Consider the following 26,518-nt stretch of genomic DNA (forward strand, 5'->3'; position numbering starts at 1 on the left):
CCATGTCCGCCCCTAGGGCGGGGTAGGACATTTGGAATACATTTCCTACGTGTTGCCTTGTGTCCCACATTCGCATGAAGAAAGTTCGAACAGGTACATTGCGTTCTTGAGAGAACATACCTACATCCAAGCCGTTAAGCTGCTGTGGACACCGTCAATATAAAGCTTTTCAACCAAGAGGAGATGGAAGAATCAGTTAATTCCTCATTCACCTCATATGAATAATGTATGGAAGCTGCAGAGAAAATTTAATGATGATCTGCGTCTGAGTCTTCTGAAATAGTTTGAAACGTTTCTGTGACTCATCACAAGCTTTTCTTCTCATTCCGTATTTAAGCCCACTCAAGTACGTTACTGAACACCACTCGGCCACTCTGAGGTCCCATGACAGTGCGTTTTTCCGACAGAAAAACGAGCTGCTGCTATACTACCTCCCAGTATGGTTGTGTAACAGCGGCCAGTACTCACGTCGAAACTATTTTCGTTCATTATTCTGAGGGAAGATGATGGAATGCACAAAACATGAAAACTTTCAAATTGAAACGTATTTTTTTTAGGTGCAGTGAACTGTTTATGTTAGTGGCAACAAACATTTCGTACACAATGGGGTAACGCCATTTAACAGTATCACGTTTCAGGATCATCAGATACGTATTAAATGAGTGATCTTAAACCAGTTCTCATAGTGTTAAGAAATAGTGCTGATGATAAAGAGGCAGAAATAATCTGAAATACCAACTGCCGCTAAAAATAAATTATTTCTGCTGGGCTAAGTTTTCTGAGAATTCTAGTAATAGGCTACAATTTAAATACGGAAGGAGGGCAGAATTCATTTAGTAGTTGTTCATTGCTGTGTCCAAGTGGAATAATGGCACATAAACTGTTACTCGTATACAGCTACACAATAAGAAAAACCGTTAGGACCTGAAGACATTAGATTGCTGAATAAATGAGTTGGTGTGGCAGAATGTCTTATTTAAAAAAAAAAAATGTAGTATAAGATTTTGGGACGTTCTTTTTATTTCAATTTTTGTTTGTTCAAAATATTAATTTGTATGGACAGGATTTGCCGAGAATTGGTGAAAGGCACATAAATTGGTAGTTGGTCGTGAATCAAATAAATGTAACATATTTCGCATAGATAGGACAAGAAATGCAGCATTTTACTATATAATTACACTGCGAGTGGAAATCGCCCAAAACAGTAACTCACCTAAAATATCTGGGAGTAATCAGCCAGAGCGATCTTAACGGAAATAACCTCGTAAAACAGTTCACAGTAAAAGCAGATGCCAGACTGATATCCATAGGAGGAAATGTAACTCATCCACGGAAGAAATGACTTATTACAAAACACTTGTTCGACCGCTTGCTGTACTTTTATCGTCAGAGTAGGAGCCCTACCAGCTTGAATTAATGTAAGAGATTTCCCAGAAAGAAATATCCCTGATCCAACGAAGAACTTCGGGTTCCGGCATAGGATCGTTTAGTCGGCGCAAGGGCACTCGGAGGAAGATCCACAAACGTAAGTACAGACTCTACAAGAGAGGCTTTGTGCATCACGTATAGGTTACCTGCTGAAAGTCCGACAGAGTGCTTTACAGGAACAGTCGGGCAATATGTTACTTTCTCCTACACACGTCTCGTGGAATTGCAACAATGAAATAATTCGAGCCGGCCGCGGTGGCCTAGCGGTTCTAGGCGCTTCAGTCCGGAACCGCGCTGCTGGTACAGTTGCAGGTTCGAATCCTGCCTCGGGCATGGTTGTGTGTGATATCCTTAGGTTAGTTAGGTTTAATTAGTTGTAAGTCTAGGGGACTGATGACCTCAGATGTTAAGTCCCATAGTGCTTAGAGCCATTTGAACCATTTGAAATAATTCGATAAATCAGAGGTAATACGGTTTACTATCAGTCCTTCTTCCTACGCGCCATTTGCGAATGGAACAGGGAAGTTGTGATCGAACAGTGGTAACAGAAGTATCCTCCACCACTAACCGTAAGGTGCCTTGGGAAGAATAAATGTAAATGTTGAAGGCTGATTGATAGTTCTTAGAGTCTTACAGATTTACAATATATATTTTTATAAATTCAGAACGTCAGGAACATGTAGTGAATGACACCGTAAGAGAAGACAAAAGCCAGTAGACTAAACGTCTTTTGCCAAACTGTTCAGAGGAAGATCGAACTGTAATACCATCTTTAATTCATCAGAAGAACGACGAAATAGCAGATATCGAAGTATATGATCAAGGGTAGAAAAACAACTGAAATAGCTTAACTGACGGAGGGTCACTGGACTTGACGGGATACCAATACGACTCTAAGTGACGTGTACCAGAAAATCTGCCCATTTTCCTGCAGCAATGTACCGTATGTGTCCTGATTGCTGGGTCGTCGAACAGACACGCAAAACTAGATGCCTGTAACTGTCATCGACCTGTTGTAGAATTTTAGACCATGCTTTATGCTCGCATGCTGTGACATTTCTGGAGACTGAATATCTTCTCTGTAGAAATCAACACGGCTTCCGCGACAAGTACGGTAGCGTGAAATACAGATCATTTTTTGTCCATGAGATAAAGGTGGTAGACACGGGCATCCATAGGGGTGCGGTGTTCCTTGACTTCCATAAGGCATTCCATGCAGTTTCGCACTGCTGCCTGATTAACAGAATACAAGCTTAAGGAATACCAGGCAAACTGTGTGACTGTACAGAAGAGTTTCTACCAAACAGAACATAGCATGTCGTTCTGAAGTGAGAGAGATCTTGAAAGAAAAAAGTAATTTCGGGCGTACCATAAGGGAGTGTTACAGGTCCATTAATTTTCACAATATGCAGAGTTATTATAATTAAACTTTCGATAATTGAGCCAATGTAGAAGGAAAACTATTTGGGTACCCAACTTTATACGAAATGTGTTCAGACTGTGCGCTGTAGGATTTGCATATTAGTAGGTTAGTTTCTTGACCTTCTCTAAGGCGCCGGTTCTGTTATGGCGACGTATGAGGGAATGGGGCTCCAAAGACAGAGGACATGCTGCTTCAACGGCTCACGTTAATGTGGTCTGCTTCGCCAAAAAGTAATCCATGCTTTACGGGAGAGACATACTGTGAACACAAATGGTTTTATGAGCGAAGGAACTCCACCTCACATTGTTCGTGAAGTCACTCGGTTATGGAAGTCCACCTGACATTGTTCGTGAAGTCACTCGGTTATTCCGTAATGTAATTACAGGAAACTGAATCATTGGCTGTTTGTTCCAAACTGTGCGGCTGCCAAGATCATTAGATTTAAACCCGAGTGACTTCTGGCTATGGGGTTGCCTGAAGGGCGTGGTTTACGGAGGGGACACAGACACATGTTGTAGGTTGAAGAAGACCAACGCGAGGGAGGAAGCCAACATCCCAACTAAGATGCTTCGGGGAACAATAGAGCAATTTCTAGCACGATTCCTGGCTGCCGTGGATGTAGATGGTTCCCACAATCTGCAAAATTTGTAAAATAGAACGTACACAAAGTCTGCAATGAACAAATTTTACCTTCTCATATGGGAATTAATATATGTTTTTTGCAATGGTTTATTCGTTATTTCTCTTACACATGTCCTTACAAATGCTCCCACAAAGCTTCGCTGTCATACGTTGACTCGTTTTTAATGAAGTCCCTCTCAAGTAGCGGTAGACTGATAATGGCCACCCTGTGCTTTAAAGAAGTAGGAGACAATACTGGAAGTTCCATGAGATATTCCGCGGATGATGCTGTTTTGTACAGCGAAGTCGCAACTGCAGAAAACTGTAGCGAAGTGCAGAATGACCCGCAGAGGATCGACGTGTGTTGCAGGGAGTGGAAACTGATCCTGAACACAGACAAATATAATGTATTAAACATACATGGACGGAAAGAACCGATATTGTATGATTATATTATTGCTGAACAAACACTTGAAGCAGTTACTTCCATAAAATATCTGGGAGTAGGCGTAAGGAGAGGTTTTAAGTGGAAGTACAACAAAAAAATATCGTAACATAGGTAGATGCCAGACTATTGTTTCTTGTAGTGGTCATCCACAAAGGAGGTATCTTACAAAATAGTCCTTCGACCAATACTTCAATGTTACTCGCGAGTATTGGGTCTGTACCAGAGAGGTTTGGTACAGGGATCAGGGGAGGTCGAAAGAAGACAAGCGCGTTTCGCTACAGGTAAGAACGAAAGAATCAGGGAGATGATCAAACAACTTGCAGACGCTGCAAGACAGGCGTTCCGCATCACAGTGTGATTTACTGTTAAACATTTAGGTACATAGTTAGATTAGTTTGGCTTTAGAAAACATAAAGGCACGAGAGCGGCAATTCTGAAGTAGCGGCTGATAATGGAAGGAAGAACGAAGAAAAATCAAGAAACATTCAAAGGATTCATTGGCTTTGAAAAAGCATTTGACAACTTAAAATGGTGTAAGATGTTTGAAATTTTGAGAAAAATAGGGTTAAGCTATAATACAATATGTACAACAGCCAAGAGATAATAATAAGAGTGGACGACCAAGAACGAAATGTTCGGATTAAAATGGGTGTAAGACAGGGATGTAGTCTTTCGGCTTACTTTTCAGCCTGTACATTGAAGGAGCAATGGTGGAAATAAAAGAAAGGAGTGGAATTAAAATTCAAGGTGAAAGGATTGCAATAATACGATTCGCTGATGGCATTGATATCCTGAGTGAGAGTGAAGAAGAATTACATGATCGGCTGATTGGAATGAACAATCTAATGAGTAGAGAATACGGGTGGAAAGTAAATCGAATAAAGACAAATGTAATGAGAAATAGCAGAAATGAGAACAGCGAGAAACTTAATATCAGGACTGATGGTCAAGAAGTAGATGAACTCAAGGAATCTGGTGCTTTGGCAGCAAAATAGCCAACGAGGGATGGAGCAAAGAGAATATCAAAAGCGGACTAGCACTGGGAAAATAGGCACTCCTTGCCGAGAGAAGTCACATCGTATCAAACACAGACCTTTATTTGAGAAAAAAAAATTTGAGAATGTACATTTGGAGCACACTATTGTATGGATGTGAAACATGGACTGTTCGGAAACCAGAGTGGAAGAGAATCGAAGCTTCCGAGGTGCAGTGCTATAGACGAATGTTGAAAATTGGGTGGACTGATAAGGTAAATAATGAGGAGGTTCTACGCAGAATCGAAGAGGAGAGGAATATGTGGAAAACGCTTACAAGGAGAAGGGACTGAGTTCCATAATACCAGAGAGAGCTGTAGAGGGAAAAAACTGTAGAGGAAGACAGAGACACGATTACATCCAGCAAGTAACTGAGGACGGAGGCACAGAAGAGAAATTCGTAGCGGGCCGCACCAAAGCAGTAAAAAGACTGATGATTCAACAAAAAAACAGATCCATAACAGATTCAACAAATATATTACTTTCTCCTATGTACATCTCGCGAAAATATCATGAAAATAAAGAGATATCAGACCCGAAGGTGGATTACCTGCAATCGTTCTTCCTGCGAACCATTCACGACTGAAACTGTAAAGAGGGCAAACTGACACAAAGCGTCGCAAGGCATATGCCGAAACCTACCTTGGGAGTGTAGGTGTAGACTTATATAATATATTACAACACGCATCCATTTTCCACAAGAGGACGAAAGTTTCGTAGGACGACGACTTGCTCATAGGGAATGGAACATAGGTGAAGGCTGGAATGGTAGGAGTAAATCAAATGTATCCCATTCAGAAGATCCAGTCTGGTGTTCTTGTCAAGCTGTTTAGGAATTCATCCGGACCAGTCCTGTGTTTGATGGCTGCTGCTTCATAATGTGAGTTCCTTGTCTTAACCACTCCATTGCGATAGATTCTTCGAAAGAAGCCTCGTAGACTGTTCCTGCGGAGCTAATAGAAAGCACACTAACAGCTCGTTACGTCACTGCTTTTTGCATTGTTCTTTGGGAAAAGTATCTATGTGGTAATTGTTTGTGGTTTCTCACACACATAAACTGCTTGTGCGTAGCTCAAATATTTTAAGATAGAACCTCAAGTCGAAGCTTTTGTTTTCATGCTTTCATTAGCGTCTCTCAAGTTTCTGCTGTAGCCGTCTTTGGTCCGAAGACAATTTAACTGCACCTCTCCTAGTGTATGCCTCTCATCTCTGCGTGAGTAGTGCAGCCTGCATCGATCTGAACCTGATTACTATATTCAAGTCTTGTTCCTGCTCTGCTCTATTTACCTATCCTCCACCCCCCCCCCCCCCACCCCCGCCTCCATCTGCCACAGTACACACAACGATCCGTAAATAAATTGACTTTCTTGATGCCTCGGGATGCGTACTGTCAACGGGTCCCTTCCTCTAGCAGCATAAACTAATTTAAGATTAAAGGTTTCTGTTTGATACTGGGTTTTCATTTTATTTTTATTCTGGGCTACTCCTGCTGCTATGTATTTACCTTGCGTTTCTCTATAAGTTATTTCTATTCCCCAAATTTTGTGTGTAAGAATACCATTAAATGCTCAGATTGTAGGAGAACTGATTTCTTAGTATTTTGGTTCCTTCACAGACTGTCCAACTGAGATGTATTCACTTCATTCGATTGAAGTTGAACACCAATAAAACGACAACCTAAAGGAATATGTTCCAAACAACAGTAAAAGTGTCAGAGGCTTAATTTTTTTTCCAGTTAGTAGGTCACATGTGTACCAATATTTTGTTCACAATTTACGACGTGGTAGCATAGTTTCATTTTTGGTCACCGTCCGAAATCAATTTTTAATCGCCCGCCATCAGCCAACAAAATTTTGAACAGAAGAAGACATATTTATCATGCTTGATATCTCTCACGTCTACCATTACCCCTAAGGCTGTCTTACCATCGGTTTTGAGACATACATGTACCAAGTTTGGTATCGATGGCACTGATAATGGAACGCGCACATCGATGTGCCATAACATTATGAGCACCTACTTAATAGCTTGTTTGTCCGTTTTTGGAACGAAACATATGACTGATTCTACGTATAAGAGATCCGACAGATTGTTGATAGATTTGTGGAGGTACGTGGAATTTGATGGGTACACATAGGTCATGTGTTTCGCGTAAATAACGGGCCGCTGATTTCCGCACGCGGCGATGGCAAAAGTGACCCAGATGGATTCCGTAGGATTTGCATGAGGTGCATTTGGTCACCGAGACTTCAACTTCATTATAATGCTCCTCAAACGCTTCTTGCTTCGAGACAAGGATAATTATGCTGTTGAAAGATGATATCGGAGTTCGGGAAGACATGCCAGCGCAGGATAATGTCTCCTATAGCATTTCTCCGGTCCCACCACCCTGCGTCCGTGGCACGTTGCACGTTATGAGCCGCCTTTCACGAAGATGACGGTGTTTGTGAAGACGACTATCGACCGCCGGCCACGATGGATGGCCGAGCGGTTCTAGGCGCTTAAGTCAGGAACCGCGCGACCACTACGGTCTCAGGTTCGAATCCTCCCTCGGGCATGGATGTGTGTGATGTCCTTAGGATAGTTAGGTTTCAGGAGTTCTAAGTTCTAGTGGACTGATGACCGCAGAAGTTAAGTCCCTTCGTGCTCAGAGCCATTTGAACCATTTGACTATCGACCTAGTGTAGTAAAAATGTCATTTACCCGGAGAGCTGACCCGTTTCCATTGATCGTCGGTCGAATCACGATGGTCCCCAGTGCAGTCGTAATTGTCGATGTCGTCGGGTCAAAGTGTGAACACGTAGGGATGGTCTGCTGCGGAGCTCCATGTTCAACAATGTACGATGAACAGTGGGCTCCGAAACACTTGCCGGCCGCGGTGGTCTCGCGGTTCTAGGCGCGCAGTCCGGAACCGTGGGACTGCTACGGTCGCAGGTTCGAATCCTGCCTCGGGCATGGTTGTGTCTGATGTCCTTAGGTTAGTTAGGTTTAGGTATTTCTAAGTTCTAGGGGACTGGTGACCACAGCAGTTGAGTCCCATAGTGCTCAGAGCCATTTGAACCATTTGAACCGAAACACTTGTCCGTGCATGAGAGTTGTGCTCTTTGGGAGAAGATACCACTGATTACTGTCTATCCTATTTTACACAGCAGACAAGCCTACGAACCGCATGTTCTTTGAAGAGTCGTGGACGTTCAACCATTTAGCACTAAGTGGTAGTTTCATTCACCTTCTACCTATTTCTGTAGATGCTCAAGACATTAGCACATGAACATTCAACCATCTTCACCGATTCCGAGACACCGTTTCCGAGCACCATCCGTGTCCGCTCCGCTTATGTACTTTTGTTACGGCGACACATGCCCACAACGCTACCAGGTGGCAGAGAACTTTGCGGTGGGACATGGTCCTAATGTTTTGGCTAATCAGTGTACTTCCAAATGTATTTGCAGCACATGAAGACGGTTTATATAAGATAATAATGGACTGCATATTTTTGAAGTATTGTTACTTTTAAGGCTTCTCAATTAAGTTAGGCCTTAAGGCTATTTCTTGGTTTAAGCTCTAAGAGAAAGATGAAATAGTAGACTTAAATGTGTAATGTATCTTTTATTAAAAGGAAGATGTAGTCGATCAGGTAACGAGCACATACGTGTACGTTCGGGTCCACAAACGAAAGCGTCTACATATTGTGTCCTACAACGTGGCAAGCAGTAAGCGTCCTAATTTAAATTCGAACATTTACAAGCTATGTCGCGCTTGCAGTGGTTATATCCGCCGATAGACACAAAAAATAAGTAAATTCTGTCCATATTCGCAATGGTGACGACAAATTAAATGGAAGATAGTCTGACGACACAAAGAAACCAGCACTTTAAAGTCGTGAAAAGCTGAAGTTCGAAGTGTACTTAGGTGTCTGGGGGACCCTACATCCAGTGATGGACGGTAACTGAATGACGGCGATGATGATGATGATGATGACGATGATAATTATAAGGATTGTGCACTAAGCTGAGTGATGGACATGTTGATGATGATACAAAGGTGTTGAACTGAGTGATGGTGATGATGATGATGATGATGATGATAACGATGATGATTACAAAGATGCTGCACTTAGCTGATCTGCGGAGCGGCTTTTCAGAAGGAGCGCTGCCCGTGCCACCCCGCTGGCTGGGCACGTAGAAACCGCCGGCACCCGGCGGCTGGTCTGTTTGATGACGTCACTTATTCATCCCCTGAGGGGTGCACTTCATTATCGCTCGCGGCTGCGCGCTGATAACTCTCAGCAGTTTGCCGGGTCCACCCCCACCCCCCTCACCCCTTTCCCCACACCCCCGCAACTCCGCAACGGTGTTCCATTAGTAACTGGGTCAAGCCAAACCAAATTCCCGCTAGCGGTTTTGTCTCCATTAATACTAATGTCGGTTTCTAGCCCGTCTGCCAATTACCATGTCATTTGTTAATGAGTCGTGTGTTCTACGTGAGCTCTTCATAGTTCGTTGGAGGAAACAGCAGCGCAGTTTAGCGATTGATACTTATTTTCCGTGAGTTTATTAGTAATATGGCGTACATATTCTAAACTCGTGAAAATAGAAAGCATAGTAAATTCTCAGTTTCTATGTCAAAAACCATGATAGTGGCGTCTGTTATATACCGAGTTAAATTAATTTTGGATAAATACACACATCACCCATGCAACAGCTTATGTGGCACTTGGTGGATGATTAAAACTGAGTAGCGGACCAGGACTCTTACATTAGAGTATTATGGGAGAAAATGCCGTAGCGATTGAGCTATCTCTTCTGAGCTCCTTCGTTATATTAACCAAAAATAGAAGAAAAACGGCGGTTGTGTAACTTTAGTACTTTTCCTTTAAATCAATTATCTGTTTTCCTGCAGAAACGGAATTAATAAAGGACAAAGGTACGTCTTCGTGACGGATTGCGTCTAACAAAACGCAGGACAATTAAAATCCTTCTTCTTTAAAAAGGAATAAAATTTCTCTTCTTCATACGGATATCATTAGAATGTTTTTCTCTTCCATTAAGACAAAATACAAAAGAACGCATTCCAAAGAGGAAAAAATTAAAAAGAAGGAAAGTGTAAACTTATCGTCCTTCTGCCGTGTGCAGTTTTACAACTACTCCTTTCTGTTAGTAATTTGTGGTTACTGATTCAAACAGTAAATACCGGAAACTCTAAATGTTTTATATACATGTGTCTTCTTCCACTTTATATGTTTTGAGGTTAGGAGAGCTCTGTGTATAGAGTATACTAAAGATGAAAATGTCTCACTTTACAAATTAGTTAAGACGAGGTTTCCTTACAGTTTCACAATTACAAATGATATTTGTGTTTCGAGTTGGTTCTGAATGACTGTACATCCGTATGGCTTTTATTCTGTCCCTAGTTTCAGATTTGTTAGTGCTTTTTGGTCTTCGTTTCTTTACGTGGCCTTTGAAAAATGTGTAGTTATCCAAACACGACTCAAGATCCATCTCTCACAGCTTTACTTGAGCAAGTAGCACTTATATCTTCCAAGTGGTGCTGGCGGAAGTGAATCTGTGAGGACGGGACCTGATAAATGTGTGTAGAGGTCAGTCGGTAGAGCGTTTGCCCGCGAAAGAGAAACTCAATTTTAACATGTCAGGAAGTTACTTGTCAGCAAGCACTGCGTTGCAGAGTGAAGATCCAGCCTGGAATGAAATACGTTTTTCTTAGCATGGTTGTTTTATTGCAATGTCTAGTCACTTCGCAATAAATGTTACTAAACTATATAATTAAACAATACATAACTAATGATACATGTTGCTTACATAATCAGCAAGTGAGGCATACGAGAGATGACAACATGTGGATGCGGCCATGTTATATTACGCAACAGATTCAATATTTGACCCATATATCTCACATGTCGGCACCTCATTAAATGCAGAAAATAATAAGACCTACTAGTAGTCAACCGTGTTTGCCATTCGTCAGACGGTCAGTTAACTATGCAAGATCGGCAATTGTTTCTGTGCCTAAGGTAACGTCGCCGTTTCGAATACGGCAAGTCGCGGGATCTGTTGCCGTATCTCGCTTGGTTTTTGTGTTTTAACGGTGCCTCGTCTATGTATCCGTGTACACGCAGAGACAATGTTATACAACTGACAAGTATATAGATCTAAAACTGTTTGTTAGAAGGCGATAGGCCTCACAACCGACTATCGTGTATCAGCAGTGACGTTGAGCTCTGGGATTGGCTACATAGCCGAAAGAAAGAACTGAAGCGGAAGAAAAGAACTAATAAAGCTGGGATTAAAGCGGATACGATTTGACTTGCTTTATAGCAGACATGAGTTTGTAGTTTATCGGATGCATACTGGAATGTTGTAATGTGTCAATGTTTCACGCTGACCTCGGTGTTTTACGTGCGCAAAGCTTTTGCCGCACCTACACTAGTACCGTTCACTGCATAAGGATACTATAGCACTGGTCATGTACGGAACAGTACATGTGCCTAATTTACAGTTAAAGCAGTTGACATATTGTGCCTGTACTTCCATACCTAACTCCCGTCATTGTTATTAATTGGTGTATAGTCACCAAGTACTCAGTGCTGTCTTATGTACTAACTAATGTCACTTTTTATATTTTGGTAGGGAGAAAGCTCTTAGTAGTGGCAGAAAAACTTTTTATGAAGCCTGTCCTGTTGACGCTAAGCGTGATAGATACATGAAAGGTACACAAAACACACGTGTGACTATTGTTGTCTGAATTTTCTTCGTGACGAGGTGTATTTCGGCTGCGATCGATGTACTTCACTCAGATGTAAGACATACGCAAGGACTGCACGAAAAATTTGGGACAAAGTTCTATGTAGGGGAGACTGTTGTACCTGAGAGATAAGTTATCTATGAAGACATCTCGTTTTCTGGTCGATATTACCCTTAAGTGACCAAGTAGATGCAGTGCGTACTACACACCTCCACAAGCAGTTTACAGCGATTTCTACAGTTTATATCGCTGTGAGACATGAGGTTCTGCTCTGTGCAGTGTTTGCAGTTACACGGAGCTGAAAGTATTTAAGTGCTGTACCATATATTAAGCCCGTTTGGAGGACATTCTTAGTTCATCGGTAACAGAGATTTGTTTTGAGTAAAATTCTGTATATCCCTAAACCCAGTTGCTGAACATGTAAGCGGTTGAGCCATACTTTTACCTTGAAATGTAGGTTTATAACATGGAACATATATCTAACTGACCGTGTGGACCGTCACCCTTTTATTATAACAAATAAATGAACAAACATCGTCTGAATCACAAATTTCTATTTACCGACTACCTCTTTGAATATACGCTGCAGATGATCTTCAGGTCTGGCGCCGCAAGATGCAGATGATCTGCAGCGCAGATTCAAACCGGTTGTCGGTAAACAAAAAGCTGTTATTCAGGCCATGTTTGTTCATTCATTAGAAAATACTTGCAAATCAAGTCAATTTTTCTATGTCGTAGCAATTTTCCCAATCATGAATGTCTCTGTTAATTGCCAATATCTTTTACTTCAAATTGTTTATACCTTGCAGAAGGCTTTTGATAATACTTCTTCCTAATTTGATTTCACTTATTGATTATTTGCGTGGAGTAGAGCAATAATGTTACACAGACTGTTGATACAGTATTCAACAATGTTTTGTTTATTGCACCACTCTCAAATTTGAACAGAATATTTGTGCCCAAGTGTATAACCGTGTTGTACCTTGTAAGACTATTTCACATTTTGAAAAACCTTGGTTTTACGAAGTACTTTCTGTAATATCAGTAAATGGCTGCAACACACCTAATGTGAATGATATCCTTTCAAAATGTAATCTGAAGACGTATTAAACTTTTATCACAGGACTGGATAGAGAACAGAGTCTCCTAAAAATGCCCTTGTATATAATTTATCACGTCAGCTCATAGTTGTAGTACAGAGCATACTTTTGGCCAATTAATATTTATTTCTTAAATTCTAGCGAGACAGTGTAATTATAGGCAGTCACTATTTTAAACTCACCCCAGTAGTTAAATACGAGTGGGTCGCTAAAGCAGTAGTGGCGATAAGAAATATTCTTTTGTTTTGGTACAGTCTCACTCATGAAACCAATGGTCTTCACTGAAGTTTTGCACTCGAGTACAGCAGTACATTCACGTAGTTTCGTTTGCTGATTTACACCATAAATTCTTCCGTTTATTCTTCAGTTTTTCCAAACACGATTTAGAAATATTAATTCTCCAACGGTAAGGGTCGGAATGAACATATGCGGACATATTGTACAGGACTCGCAGCTTCTTCAGGTGCAATATTACATTTTTAATATTCGTACGAGATGCATAAAGCAACAAAATTTTAAGTGACGCTAGAAATCTGAAAACTGGTAGCAGAAGGGTGTGTAGATGTCCCCAGACGGTACACCAAGATGTTTTATCCTCTGGAAAATCTTCATGTATAACATTAAAATTGTTGTTGTGTTAGAGATTTCTGTCATGGGTCAACATATGTTTGTGTGCTAGTGTTAATCGGCATACAACAGCCCTCAGCTTCAAACGGCCCAGAAATAAACAAACATTGGAGCCACGATCTTTCTGTTTGTTTCCGCGCTGTCCGTTATGGTAACACGGTCAGAAACACAGAAACTACTAATAACCTATGCATACATCTTTGTACTCTACGTCCATATCTGTTCTCGACAAATTACATTACGGCGTCAGACAAACTACAAAAAAAACTTCTTTGTAAGTTTAAATTTTCGTACCCATTTCGCCATCGGTTTCAATGTTGCTTGTTCTCTGGGGTGTAATAAGTGACTTACGTTTCATTCACGGACTTGAACACACTCATTTTGCCTAATAGTTTTTGTTTTTTTAATTCAAATGTCAAATCGCAAAACAGATTGGTGAGGTGAACTATAGTTTTCTGTTGTGGTTGGCAGGAGAGCCTACACAGGGTAACTAAAGGAGGCCGAAATGCACGCGTTTTAGCTCACGCAGGCTGGCGTGAGGTCTGGAACATGACAAGGGAATTAGAATTGAGAAGAACGGACGTAGCTGGTGAAACACTTAACTTTAATCCATTAATGAAGAACGTCGCTCTGGACGGTACATGATGTACAATATCAATAAAAACTTATCATGGCGCCTTGCTAGGTCGTAGCAAATAACGTAGCTGAAGGCTATGCTAACTATCGTCTCGGCTAATGAGAGCGTAATTTGTCAGTTAACCATCGCTAGCAAAGTCAGCTGTACAACTGGGGCGAGTGCTAGGAAGTCTCTCTAGACCTGCCGTGTGGCGGCGCTCGGTCTGCAATCACTGATAGTGGCGACACGCGGGTCCGACGTATACTACCGGACCGCGGCCGATTTAAAGGCTACCACCTAGCAAGTTTGGTGTCTGGCGGTGACACCACATTTTCTAATTCCAAACGGATATTCTCTCCAAAGCAGGAAAAGAGAATGTGATAGAGGAAATGTCATCCCTACTCCAGTTACGAAGAGAGATTTTGTAGGATGGGGAGAAGGAATTCAGAATGCTCTATATGTACGATGCTTCTTTAGGAAAATTCCTCAAAAACCCTTCTGGGGCCAGAACGAAGCACAGTTTCCATCATTATTTTGTGAGCAGAAAGTAATGTACTTTTCATTCGAATGTCCCTAAAATCAGCTACGTCACGCTTATTCAGATTGCACTTTGCGAGACAATTACCTCAGCTGACCACTGAGGCAACATTTCAAGTTTTGTTCTTGTGCGACTATCTTTTAAATCACCGCCGTCTTAACAAAAATGGTTCAAATAGCTCTGGGCACTATGGGACTCAACTGCTGTGGTCATCAGTCCCCTAGAACTTAGAACTACTTAAACCTAACTAACCTAAGGACAACACACACATCCATGCCCGAGGCAGGTTCGAACCTGCGACCGTAGCAGTCGCACGGTTCCGGACTGCGCGCCTAGAACCGCGAGACCACCGCGGCCGGCTACCGTCTTAACAAATTAGTTTAAAATATACATTCAAAACACTCTTAAACCTGATTTAATTCAATTCTGAAAAGCGCGGATGTTCTGTATTACAAAGTAATTAACCGCGAACCTCGTTTCTCTCCACACATCACACAGACGACTTTAGAAACAGTCTGGTAATTAGCTTGATGATGATAAATTCATTCTTATTAGCACTGAAGCGATTGGGTGAAATTTTTTTGCCTCTTCGTGAAAACCTTACCAGACATAAATATGCTCTTCTAATAATTTACGGGTATGCAGCAGGATCCCGTCGGCATTCTGCCACGATATTTCGGCAGACGCAGTGCGCAATTGTCATAACAAGAAGCAGCGCACTGAGGACGCTGATGACGACTTTAAATCAACTTCGTTCCTTCCATACGCCGGGAATGTGTCGTCGAAAATAGGCCGATTACTGAAGAAGAATAAAATCAAGGTTATCTTCCGTCCACCAGCAAAGAACCGGGCCCTGGTTGGATCCGTTAAAGACGATTTACAACTGAAGAAAGCAGGCGTTTACAAAATTCCCTGTGAATGTGGCTCTGCATATATTAGCTAGACGACAAGAACTGTTCATGAACGATGTACAGAACATGAAAGATACACCCGTGTGCCGCAACCGTCAAAATCGGCAGTAGCAGAGCACTGTATTCCATTGGGACATTCAGTGGAATACAATGGAACAAAAATTTTAGCTCCGGCTTCCGGATTTTGGGATTCCGTAATCAAGGAATCAGTGGAAATACGTTTTGCCGATAATCTTATAAATCGTGACAGCGGCTTTCAGCTGGGTAAAAATTGTAATCCTGTTATTAAAATTATACAATCACAACGGAATCGATAACGTCATTCGATACACGATTACTAGATGATCTTTTATTTTCACCACCTAGGGCAGCACATACAACTCGGCTATGCCGCGCATGTCAACACCTGACGCATGCGATGTAGGATACCAGTACATTTCGAATGCGCGAGATTCGGCATAAATACCGCGACTGCACCGGGGCTCTTCAGTAGTTGTGTACTGACCTGGTGATGGCCGGACGTCTCTGGGCCGAAATGTCTAGGCAGAATGTCGACGGGATCCGGCTGAATATCCAGAAATTATTAGAAGAAAAAATACGCCGGGAAATTTTCAGAAGTCACATAAATATGCTCTCCTATGTCGTGCAGGCTCTTACCCATACGTAATAACTCCTCTGTCTTCAAACTTTCAAGTGAATGTAGACTGCGAAATTACCATAGAATGTGTCTGGAGAGCGCAGGTGGTCGAGGAATTCCTTATGGCTTCCAACAGGTGTCACTTTGTGATGGTAATGGAATGCAAATGAAGTAATGAGGGTGGTGGGCACCTTGAAACCGACTTCTGCGCTCGTGCGTTAATGGCATTCGGGTAGCGCCGCTGGAGGTCACAAAATTGCACGTAAAGTGTTAGCTTCCAAGGTTCCCCCAAATTCTCAGTAATTAACAATGGTTTGAATAGGTAATTTTACATGCATGGACTTGAGAGCCGAGCTATCCACAAGTAGGGAAAAATTTAACTACAGCTTACGTTTCATAGCTGGTAAAACGTGACCCAACGGACGCATTAAAATGATATAATTATGTACATCCACTTTGTGAAAACTTTTAAACAAACGCAAAATTCAAGAGTAGTTTTCGACGCGAGTTAATTTACGGTAAGACTCAGCGACGAGTGGAGTGTTGACTTATTACTACGTTGAAAAGTTGTGCAAATTTCACTTTCATTGATAATACTCCAATAAACTGGACTAAAATAGAAAAGAGCAGTGTACATGTGAGAGTGGTACTCCAGTAACTGAACATTTTGAAAATGTATGTCTGAAAAAGGTACGATAAGATTCATCAATTATTTCGTAACAGACTTTCATAAAAATATTCAGAGTGTAAAAACGATTCCTGTGACGTCATATAGTAAGATACAGTACGGTTTAATAAAATATATCTTATCTATTGTAATGATCTCGTCCATATGAACGTAACTTTCGTGACTGAACCATATTTGATCTGTAACTGGTATACATTCTTACATTATCAAGTTCTCTTACAAATGAATGGTACCCTAACGACAGTACAATATTTGATCTGCAACTTGCATACATATAACTCATACGACTGAACAACAGTTGATCTCTAATTTGTATACGTTCCAATATTTGTCAGTATTTCTTACAAACGGGCTCTCCAGAATGTCAACTCCAGCTTTTAAAAAAAGAAATATTTATCTCAAAATAGAAACTTCGTTCGATATCCTTATCTTTGTAAAGTGGAATTTGTAAAGAGTTCACTAACATATTAAATTACCCTTGTATCCACATTAACGTCCTATACAGAACCAACATAAGTTTTCAAAGGATACAGGTAACAATGGCAAATGTGAAATGTTTTACCTAATTTTAGTGTATTTTCTGCCACTTTAACATGTTAATTGTTGTTGTGATATTTCAAACGACTGGAATTTAGAATGTAAGTGAAGAATTATATATCTTGTCATGTTGATTTTATTATATAGGGTGCTTCACAAAGATATGTAAACATTTTAATATGTTATTCTACAAGTAACACAAAAGAATAAAGTTAATGTAAACATGGGTCCTCAAATGTTTAGTGATGGAGTTAAGGCTAATAAAAGATTTTGCCGAAATTAAGTAACTTCGCTAATATGAAGCCATTACAAAACTGTACTAGTTTAAAGTAAAACACGATTTCCATTCATTTTGTTGTTATTGGTCTGGTGAATCTAATAAAGTCACATCCCAGACGCGTATCTGCAGTAGTTTCCCAGAAGATCAAGAGCAACAAAGATTATTATACAAGCAAATTTGTTTACTTTCCATGAAGAATGTAGAAACGTTTATGTTATTGTTGGTAACCGTTATTGAGTTGTTTCAGTCGTTTCCTAACCTTGAAACGAGGTAGTTGTCTCTAATGTTCAGTGAAAGAACACAACAACAACATTGTATTTAACTGAAACCACATAGTAACTTTTGTAGTTTTTTGTGTAGTGTAGTGGTATTAATAAAAGTAGATTATCTGACACCATTCATACACTTTCAGTTAAAGGCATTACCATCATTTTTCCAAAATTAAATTCTCTACAACTTCTGTTGAAAATTTTGTGTAATTGTCTCGAATTTAAAAAACAAATTGGGCCAAGTAGTTAATAAATTAAAAATTTTACGAAATTTGCTTCCCTCGATATTCTGTACAACTACTGCAGAAATGGAAGTCCTGCTTTACTTTAACCTCGTGCAGTTTTGGGATGGCTTCATATTACAGTAGTTGCTAAATTTCAGGCTAAATTTCTTATTAGCTATAACTGCGTAACTAAACATTTGCGTACCTATGTTCATATGAACTTTTTCTTTAGTTTTACTTATAGAATAACATATTAAAATATTTGCATATCATCGTGAATCACCCTGTATATTATAAACATAAATGTTTGAATAATTGTTTAAGAAAATAAAGATTATACAAAATATTTCTTCCATTTAATACATTCCTCAAGTTTAATTTTTACTCGCTTCACAATACTTTACAAGATTCGACCAATAACTTTTATCACATTTAATGCTGTAATTGCAGTAGGTCGACTTGAGAGTATTTAGATTTGTATGTGGTGTGCGTGATGACACCTTATCGGATTTATTAGTGTCCAGACTGTTTTGTGTGTGTGTGTGTGTGTGTGTGTGTGTGTGTGTGTGTGTGTTGTGTGTGTGTGTGTTGTGTGTGTGTGTGTGTGTGTGTGTCCGAGAGCTGAAGTAAACAAAGGTATATGAACGAGAGTCTTCAGTTCTCTGCTGCGGCGCATATGATAGCTTTTTCTCTTCTTTATCTTTTTTGAAAATACACTCATAACATACCAATATGGAAGACAATGTAACATCCTGCTCTACCCGTCCTCCCCCTCCCAGTGTTATACTTGCAGCCCATCACAAATGATACAACCCAATCCCTCGAATCGCTGTAGCGAAATATCTGAAATCAGTCTCCATTCATATTTTCGATCCAAACATCTGCCTACAACTCAATCCCACCACTGATGACGTAATGCAAATAATTTACTTTATTGCGACTGTCCGCCATAGTATCCACACAATGAGCTATTCCATATCCAACATGCGTATGCTACTGTTACACACACTCATAATCTCTTCCAGTTCACTTGTTGACATCTAAATACATTTGGTTAGATTCCGTCCCCCATGTGTAGCACCAACAGTACTAGTGCCCCATATTCCCACCATATTCCCAAACATAGGTCGATCCTATGCTGTTGCAGCAACAGTCCCAATGCTCAGCGGATAATCTCCATTCTCCAACCCACACCATCACATCACCTGCACATCTACATCCTGCTTCCATTCTCATTCATATAATTATAATTTGCCTAACACCCAGGGCTGGTGCTGAAACTGCATTTCACCTGGAGAGATCAATCAGCTTCAGCAGCTCTATTCCCAGAAGCTTAGCGTTTCGTCGTATTTCCCGTATTTTTAATTAAATAAATATGAACTCCACTGTTATTATTTCAGATTTCTAATAATTTGAAATCGTCGAAAGACCTCTTCACGAAGAAATCAACTCCAACAGGTTTACATTAAACGAGAATAACGTAAGTAAACAGTTCAGTTTGCATGCGCTTCTGACAAATCACATGGTCCGAGGATCTACCGTCTTTTCAGTGTACTAATATTTCCTGAAACGTTTATTCCACGCAATTATTAAGGCGTCTTTGCGTCAGATCTACGTAACAAACTTGAAAACTATGACGCCAGAAAGTTTCAAGCAAAATTTCGAGATCCTGGTGATAAGATAGAGTCTGGTTAGGGATCACCTTGAAATAAATTAAAACGTAGTATCACACACCTAAGAACCATTTAATCCAGTGCAGTCTTAAACATACAAACATTTAGGACTACCACAGAAAATTAGAGACTTTAAAACACAGACGTTTGTGTGATAATATGTATATATATTGTTAGCTTGGCTATTTATCTTTCCTGTACACATTTGCGTGAAACACACACTAAGAATAACATTATTAACTAAGGCGCTGAACAGGTGATATAACAACAATAAGGGTGTAGATTTAAGTTTTAGAGTAATAACAGAATAATTGTTGCTAACGCATTATAAACATGCAATTTTAATTTGTCATTAACTGTAGTTCATTTTTTATCTCCTGACCCCAAGAGAATGGAGCTCTGTACGGTACGTACGGTACGGGGGGTGGGGGGGAGAGATACAGTTTTCATTAATAGATTCTTCCTTGGTGAAACAATAGACTGGATGCAAGCCAACAGTAAATAGCTTGCCTCAGGTACTGCTTTGTATCAGCAATTACAGTAAGATGTCTCACTAAAACCCAGGCGGTACAAATGGCTTGAAAAATTCCCATGGCTTAGCCTCACTTTTACTAAAATGGAGACACTTATTTTGCTGCTCCTCGTTTTGTGCAGACAAGGTTTCCGGAAGAACTTGTTCTGTGCTTTTGCGTTTTGACTGCCCTTTAATTATATCGATGAATTCCAGTCCTATTGTGACAGGAAACTGATGTTGTATATGTATCTCTGTTGTTAATGCTTGCTTTGCAAGTTCTCAACTTCTGTCATAGTTCCTGACTTCGTAACGTTCTTTTGCCCAAGTAATCTCTATTGGTCTTCATTTTGTGTTACATTGAGTGCACTGGACTATTATTCTGATAGTATTATACAAAGATGCTCTCCAGTTTGCTGTTGACTATGAATTTAAAACAAATGTTGAATCAGTGATGACTACAGAAATTTGTTTGAATCGGTATGCGTGGCAGCGTACGTTAGCTCTTCAAGCATAGCAACTGATTCCGCTGTTACCATTCAGGTGTTTTCTGGTGAATAATATTTTTTTACTCTGCTGAATGTGTTCAGTAAAAGGCGCACCCTACATAGTCGTTCACAGTTCGATTGTATCTATCAGAGAAGATAAAGAAATAATTCCATAAATAATTAAGCTTCTCACGACAATTTTTTTCAATAAATACTGACAGGATTCTTCTTTGACCTGAAAATTAAACTTGCAGTTAAGTGGTACGTTATAGCCCATTCATACACTGGAGGCTTTTTCGGGACAGTTATTTTAATTTTTAAATAAATCCATAGCTTGTTGCTACGGGATAAGGCTGAGTGATTGCTATTTTATAGGTACGTTTGGCCAGAATGGATTTTTTTTTTTTTTTTTTTTTTACTGTTGAATGTTCATAAATCGAAATGCAAACAACATAGGTTCCTAGATGAAGAGGAGCCAGCGATCGCTGGAGTTGATGTCACTGCTCCTAAATTTATCCTGGTGCACCTTCACTACAGTTTACACAACTTGCTTAACCTGGGCTAATTCGAATTCTGTTCTGTAAATTAGACGTAGACGATTTTGGGTCTTATTAGTACCCTGTACATAGCGACAAATATTCTAGCACGTGCTCTACATGACGCAACATAGTGCTCTCTAATTATATTTGTAGATTTCTCACAGGATTGCTCTAAATTATATGAGAAGCAGTGTTCAAATACCACAACAAGAAATTTAATTTCCAGTTTTACTGGGCAAAACAATGAATTTGATATGTGGAGTGCACCATAGTTCATCTGCTTTTGCTGAAGATTTCTACTGTTTATTTTTAGCTCGATACTTTCTAATCCACTTTGAGAGAAAACTCCATCTAAGTATTTAATTGAATTATTAAGGCTCTCTACTGCTTGATAGTCATTATAAGGTATTATTACCGGACTTAAATGTAACAGATCTTTTGGATATTTGCATACTCCTACATAAACTTTACCTACAGGTATGATGTGAAAACTTCCAAATACAACTGCAAACTAAAAGTAGAAAATATGTATTACCATTAAATCTAATAATGTACCACAAGGACCGGTTGCACTATATTCTATCGACAATTGTGATACACAATCATAAGCAAAGAAAACCAATATAAAGGCGGAAATAAGTGTATCGCAAAGTAATCTTCACGTATGGAGCTTTTGCTGGGACTGTGGTAAGTACATGATCAATATATTGTGTGAAATTTTTATATATACGAAGATGACGTGCTACAGACGTGAAATTTAACCGACAGGAAGAAGATGTTGTGATATGTAAATGATTAGCTTTTCAGAGCATTCACACAAGGTTGGCGCCGGTGGCGACTCCTACAACGTGCTGACATGAGGAAAGTTTCCAACCTATTTCTCATACACAAACAGCAGTTGAACGGCATTGCATGGTGAAACGTTGTTGTTATGCCTCGTGTAAGGAGACTAAATGCGACCATCACGTTTCCGACTTTGATAAAGGGCGGATTGTAGCCTATCACGTTTGTGGTTTATCGTATCGTGACATTGCTGCTCACGTTGGTCGAGATCCAATAACTGTTAGCAGAATATGGAACCGGTGGGTTCAGGAGGGTAATAGGGAACGCCGTGCTGGATAGGAAGGGCCTCGTATCAATAGCAGTCGAGATGACAGGCATTTTATCCATTCTCGATCCCTGAGTCAACAAATGGGGACGTTTGCAAAACAACAACCATCTGCACGAACAGTTCGACGACGTTTGCAGCAGAATGGACTATCAGCTCGGACACCATGGCTGCGGTTACCCTTGATACTGAATCACAGACACGAACGCCTGCGATGGTGTACTCAACGACGAACCTGGGTGGCCGAATGTCAAAACGTCATTTTTTGGGATGAATCCAGGTTGTGTTTCCAGCATCATGATAGTCGCATCCGTGTTTGGTGAAATCGCGGTGAACGCACATTGGAGGGGTATGTTCGTCATCGCCATACTGACGTATCACCTGGAATGATCGCATGGGGTGCCATTGGTTACACGTCTAGGGCACCTCTTGTTCGCATTGACGGCACTTTGAACAGTGGACGCTACATTTCAGATGTGTTACGACTCGTGGCTCACCCTTCATTCGATCCCTGCGAAACCTTACATTTGAGCAGGATAATGCACGACCGCATGTTGCAGGTCCTGTACATGCCTTTATGGATGAAGGAAATGTACGACTGCAGCCCTGGCTAGCACTTTCTACAGATCTCTCACCAATTGAAAACGTCTGGTCAACTGTGAGCGAGCAACTGGCTCGTCACAATACGCCAGTCACTACTCTTGATGAACTGTGGTATCTTGCCCAGGCGTTTCAAGGCCGTTATTACGGCCAGAGGTGGTTGTTCAGGGTACTGATTTCTCAGGACCTATCCACCCAAACTGCGTGAAAATGTAATCACATGTCAGTTCTAGTATAAAAAAAAGGTGTGGTTCTAACATAGTTGGAGAGCATCTACAATGCTGCAGTTCGTGTTTACAGGGTGAATACCAAGTGGTCCAAAGGGCTGATGCGTGAACGCGATCCTTGATGCAGGAGGGGGGCGTGCCGGGCTAGTGTGAGCAGGTGTGCAGAGCACTGTGCCAGGGGGCCTACTAGTTAGCGCATCTCCGAAGGAGGAGTAGACGTCTCAAGTTCGAATCACATTTTTGGCACAAATATTTCCATTCGTCGGTTCAGTGTACATTTATAAATTTAAAATACTTCGAAATTAAGTATTAAGCCTTCTTCACCTACTAAAATAAAATGTTGACTTTGCAAATAAATTTAATATTATGAAATGGAGCCTAAAACACACTAAGCCTGATAACGGAGTTATAACAAATTGAAAGCATATTAACACTGCAAATAACACACAGGAAGTGATTTCTCAAAGATACCTTAATGCAGCTAGGACTATCCATTCATTAAAAAAATAGTCTCGGATAAATCTCGGAGGAAACCACTTTTGCTATTTGAGACTTGCTTTCGTTACTAGTACACAGAGTCCAATGAAAAATATAAATTGAAAGCCCACGATTTGTGCGCTACCCTCCCCTCCCCTCTACTGCACTTCCACTATCAATTTTTAGAAGCTGTATAATACACGTCTTTCTATTCCTACAGTAAATGCTGTGATTAACAACTAAGTGATTTTACCTCGAGTCTGAAACTTCCCGCGACAGCTTCGCCATCTGTCATGGTCATAGATCCCCAAGCTACGTATTTTTCTTGGTGAAAGAGAACAGGCTTTTCGTGCGTTTATGGGGTGAAACTATGAAAACGAATAAAACCTTCACAAAAAATTGGTACAACAATGGTCGTTGTCATGACTGCTATACCCCTTTTTCTTTCCGAATTTTGATTCGTCAGTTTTCATAATAATGTCCATGTAACCAATTATCCCCATTTTAATACCGTCAGAATACTCTTTCACAAAATTAATACCAGAGAATAACACTGCTTTGGCAATATCAGTTTTGTAGTTAAATTAAGACAAAAAAATAGCAAAATAACTCTCGTGTTCAGCAATGGAAATCGTATAGCCGACCAGGAGCGGTCTTCCCCCAAATTCCACACTTACTCGTCGAGAGTATGGTGTGTAGACATCCACACTTACTTCTCACAAACATCGCTCTTAGTAAACAAAATAGATACATAGTATTTCCTAAAGAACATAAGTGTAGACATTTTGTCACACATCCTCTTAAAGAGTCACCGATCTTTATATCGCATTCTCGATTACAGAAATATCTTCATATCCAGTATCATCCTTATCACAATAAGGAAAACTATCACCAACTGCAGGCTCCATAACCGCCCACAGCACTAATTACAATGACATAATTTGAATATACGGATGCTAGTAAAGGTAACACAGCAAATACAGGATGTCTCAATAGTTAACCTCCAACTCGAAACTACTGTAGCATTCAAACTTGATATCCATAAAAATACCCCCCCCCCCCCCCATGAACCGTGGACCTTGTTGTTAGTGAGGAGGCTTGTGTGCCTCAGCAATACAGATGGCCGTCCCGTAGGTACAGCCACAACTGAAGGGTTTCTGTTGAGACGCCACACAAACTTTTGGTTAATGACGAAGGTCAGCAGGCTGTTCAGTAGATGCAGGAGCAACTATCTAGATGATTCACTGATCTGGCATTGTAACATCAACCAAAATGGACGTGCTGTACTGGTAATGCGAACAGCTGAAAGCAAGGGGAAACTACAACTGTAATTTTTCCCGAGGGCATGCAACTCTACTGTATGATTAAATGATAATGGAATCCTCTTGCGTAAAATATTCCGGAGGTAAAATAGTCACCCATTCGGATCTCCGGGAGAGGACTACTCAGGAGGACGTTGTTATCAGGAGAAACAAAACCGTCGCTCCACGGATCCCTTAATCGGGCAGGTAAGTTGGAAAATTTAAAAAGGGCAATGTTTAGGTTAAAGTTCGATATAGTGGGAATTAGTGAAGTTCGATTGCAGGAGGAACAGGACTTATGACCACGTTAATACAAGGTTATAAATACTATATCAGATAGGGATAAGGCCGGAGTAGGTTAAATAATAAGCAAAAACATTGGAACACGGATTAGTTATTGTGAACAAAATTGTTTGTTTGTTTTGTGTTAGGGCTCAAAAACAACTGAGACCATACGCGCCCGAGTCAGTACTGTACAACGCGAACACAGTGATAAAGGAAACGACTATATGTCAGTCCCAATGGAAAGAATAGGAGGCATCTAAACAAGGAACGTGGAAAAAGGACTAAAAAACCATACAAAAATGGAGATCAAAATCTAAAAATTAAATGGCCTTCGCCATATTGCTTCGGCGGATAAAGCCCGCGCGTCATTTCTTAAAACAGCTGATAAATCACATGGCAAACCCAAGATGGAAGGTAAATTATTAATTCCAGCAGGCAGTGGCGGACAGTTAAAATTTGGGTGCAATGCGTACAAAGTTTTGGGGCAGCGCCACTGAGCAAATGACGATGGCTAAAAAAGCAGTGCCCAATACGCAGCCCAGTTGAAATAATCTCCTCTCGGCGGGAGGGCCGAGAGGAGGTCTCCAAGTCGCCGAGAGAGGCGTAATATGCCGAAGCTTATTCCTGTGAAGGGAGGACCATTGGCATGCCAAAGGGATACCACCTCCTGCCAGACGGCAACGCAGAGATCATCGTAGGGAATAGAGGTACTCGAGGGCTGAGGTAAGAGGACCGCATCCTAGACAGCAGCGTCAGCAGCCTCTCTTCCTGGCAGACCGACATGACCCGGGACACACAAAAATATGACATTGATTCCACCAAGAGTGAGCAAGTGACAGTTTTCCTGTACCCGCTGCAGTAAGGGATGAGCAGTGTACAGCGCACAGAGACTTTGGAGGGCGCTGAGTGAGTCTGAGCAGACTAGACAACTGCAACGGCTGTGTCACCGGATGTACTCCGTGGTCTGATACAAGGCAAAAAACTCGGCTGTAAATACTGAGGAGAGGGCACACCCAACCCCACGGTCAGTCCGACAGCCATCAGTGTATACAAAGGTACTAACGCTAAATTCCACGCGAATGTCGTGAAACTGAAGGCGATTAACCTAGGCTGGAGTAGTGTCCTTAGGAATCGATTGAAGGCCAAGAAGTTAACATGGGTCGCTT

Source organism: Schistocerca gregaria, chromosome 1, assembly GCF_023897955.1.
Source record: "Schistocerca gregaria isolate iqSchGreg1 chromosome 1, iqSchGreg1.2, whole genome shotgun sequence".
In the NCBI taxonomy this organism is placed as follows: Eukaryota; Metazoa; Arthropoda; class Insecta; order Orthoptera; family Acrididae; genus Schistocerca; species Schistocerca gregaria.